This window comes from Meleagris gallopavo, chromosome 1, assembly GCF_000146605.3.
Source record: "Meleagris gallopavo isolate NT-WF06-2002-E0010 breed Aviagen turkey brand Nicholas breeding stock chromosome 1, Turkey_5.1, whole genome shotgun sequence".
In the NCBI taxonomy this organism is placed as follows: Eukaryota; Metazoa; Chordata; class Aves; order Galliformes; family Phasianidae; genus Meleagris; species Meleagris gallopavo.
This window is the reverse complement of record NC_015011.2, coordinates 16471355-16474859: the sequence shown is the minus strand read 5'-3', so window position 1 is coordinate 16474859 and position 3505 is coordinate 16471355.

Here is a 3505-nt window from a genome sequence, read left to right as displayed (position 1 = left end):
TCTAGAGGTCCCTTCCAACCCCTACAATTCTGTGATTCTGTGAATTCACATTAATTTTCACCATACTTCAGCTCTATGAGATTCTAAACCGATTTTTCAATGTGCTCGTTTCCTTTAGTGCTTCTCCTACTATTCAAAACCAGAGTTCACGGATTCATTTATTTTTGAGGAAGTTATTCGTTCAATTTTCGAGATGGTTAAGACTTTACATTGCACCTCATCTTTGGACACATTAAAGTTCATAATAGTTATGAGGTAAGATAGAGGAAGCCAGGCTTGTTTAGCTTGGAAAAGAGAGGGCTCTAGGGGAGACCTTCTAGTACTTGAAGGGAGCATATAAACAGGAAGGGGAATGGCTGTTTATGAGGGTAGATAGTGATAGGGTTAGGGTTAGAGTTAGGTTTTAAACTGAGACAAGGGAGGTTTAGGTTAGATATTAGGGGAAAATTTTTCACCCAGAGGGTGGTGACGCAATGAAACAGGTTGCCCAAGGAGATTGTGGCTGCCCCATCCCAGGAGACTTTCAAGGTCAGGCTAGATGTGGCTCTGGGCAGCCTGGTCTGGTGGTTGGCGATCCTGCACAGAGCAGGGGGTTGAAACTAGGTGATCATTGTGATCCTTTTTAACCAGACCATTCTATGCTTCTATGATTATATGATTAAACAACAACAACAACAACAAAAATAAGACCTAATGCACTTTGTCAGTTCTTTAACTTCTATATATGTTGATTCTGTGAAAAATTTAATTTTTGGACATGCTAGTAGTATTGCATCTTAATTTCAAAATTTATGTAATATCCCTTTAGTCCAAATAAGCTAAAGGGCACTTATGTGCTCTCAAAAAATTATTTCATTTACTGACATATTTTTATATCCATCTTATTTTTTCTGCTTATTTCCCATTTCACTTTTTTTTTTTCTAGAATAGTAAGTTACTGATCTTATTCATATATGGAATCTTTGTAAAAGAGATGGAAGAGATTAATTCTACTGGTTTCAAAATTTGAGTTCTGAAGTCTATGTGCTTTTATTAGGGACTTGTTAAAACAATAGCCCAAAGTAGATACTATTGTTTCAGAATTAAAAACAAAATAAACAAAACAATTCATATGGTAAAACAGAATGCTTAAAAAACTTGAGGTTGTATGGTAGTTCTTTAGATTTTAGACAAATGCATAGTATTTTATTATTATTTTATTTTCAAGAATATGATGATATAATAATTTAGTCTACAAGATGTGAAGAAATAACTTGCTGGAATATATCCACTGTTGAATCTCCAGCAAGCTCTCTTGAAGTGTAGAAATAAGATTTGTCAAGGAATTATCAGCATAAAGCAGCAATAAATCTGTATGCTGCCTGCATAACAATGAAATTTAAAGCCACTTTAGGTATTAACGTCAATCAGTGTAACCACAGATAGCAAGAAAGACTCTCAGAAGCACAGTTTTAAGATGAGCGCTGTGAAGAATTCATACAAATCCTTTTATTCATAATAAGCAGGATTTCTGTGCTTATTTCCTTTGCTTTATATATTAGGCTAATTTGTTTTTTGATGCATAGTGACTGACAGAATGGAACCTACCAACAAAATTAAACCTATTGCACAGGAACAGGTAGTATTTCTAAGAAACAAATTGTGGTCTGGTCATAGTTCATCTATGAAATGCAGTTAATCTATTCAGAGAGGATGAATCCTACACATACGAAATATTATATATATCTGTATATTTATTTTTATTTAGATCATGTGCAGTGTTAACTCAACCTGAAATTGACCTACTGGAGAAGAAAAATAGCTGTTCAACCTGATAAAACAGAATTACCATTGCAGTTTAATGAGTTATACTGATACGAAACTGAGAAATGAGTCTGTGATTTACATGATAAAAAAGGGTAAAATAATATTCAGATGAAGTATCTCCATCATGAAATGTCAATAATTTTACATAGTTGAGAAAAAATACGTGACATAGATCTCAGCATAGCTCATTGAAAATGCTGACTTTAGAATAAATTTTGTCTATATTAAGATTTCTAATATGTTTATTTCTTACAAGTTAACTCAAAATTATATTGGGATCTTTAGGATATATTTTAATCTTACTGTCTATTATGTTTTTAGAATGTAGAGGACAGCAAAGTAGAATTTTTAGATGTACAAAAAATATAAAATTACCCTAGTTTTCAGAGTCTGTATATTGAAAGTAATGGTTGTTGACCTTTTTCTTTGTTCTGCTTTGGTAAAACAAAATGCCTCATATGCTGGTACTATCACTGGAATCATTTTCACACAGTCAATAAGGAATTTAATACATTTAGAAAATGTTTGAACTGGCCCTTGAGATACCTTTTAACCTCAAAGACTTACAACTTGCTCAGTTTTCTTCATTCTAGTTCATAGCTGTTAGTCTAGGATTAAAGTGAAACTACTAAGGCAGATCCTGCTTGACCAACCTGATTTCCTTCTATGATTGAGTGACCCCCTGATGAATGAGGTGAAGGCTGTCAATGTAGTCTACCTAGGCATCAGCAAAGCCTTTGACACTTCTCCCACAGCATTCTCCTGGAGAAGCTGGCAGCCCATGGCTTGGATAGATACACTCCTTGCTGGGTAAAGAACTGGCTGAATGGCTGGGCCCAGAGAGTAGAGATAGATGGAGTCACATCCAGCTGGCGATCAGTCTCTTCTGTTCCCCAGGAGTTGATAGTGGGGCCTGTCCTGTTCAATATCTTTAGTGATGACCTGGATGAGGGCACTGAGTGCACCCTCAGTAAGTTTGCAGATTACAACAAGCTGGCAGAAAGTGTTGATCTGCCTGGTGAGGAGTAGTACAAGCCTTATGAGGAACAGCTGAGGGAGCTGAGATTGTTCAGTCTGGAGTGGAGGACACTCAGGAATGATCTTATGACTCTCTCCAATTACCTGAAGGGAGACTGTGGTGAGGTGGGAATTGGCCGCTTCTCCCATGTAGCTAGCAACAGGACCATAGGGAATGCCTTCAAGTTGCACCAGGGGAGGCTCAGGTTGAAATTGATGAAATACTTCTCTGACAGCATGGTCAGACAGAGGAACAGTCTGCCCAGGGAGGTAGAATCATTGCCCCTTGAGGTGTTCAAGAAGCATCTCGATGTTGCACTGAGGGACATGGCTTAATGGGAAATATTGGTGATAGGTGGACATTTGGACTGGATGGTCTTGTAGGTTGTTTCCAATCTTAGTGATTTTATGACTCTGTGATTCCATACCAGAAACTTTGAGAATCAATCACTGCTGTAATGAACCACATCTGAACTCAGATATTCTATGGAAAGATAAATTTTCATTAAAAATTTGCATTATGTTCCCTGGAAAGGTGATGGAACAGTTTGTGCTGGATACCATCTCCAGACAACTGGGAGAAAAGGAGGTTATCAGGAGTACTCAGCATGGGTTCACCAAGGGGAGGTCGTGCTCGACCAACCTGGTGGCCTTCTATGATGCTGTCACATGCTGGGTGGGT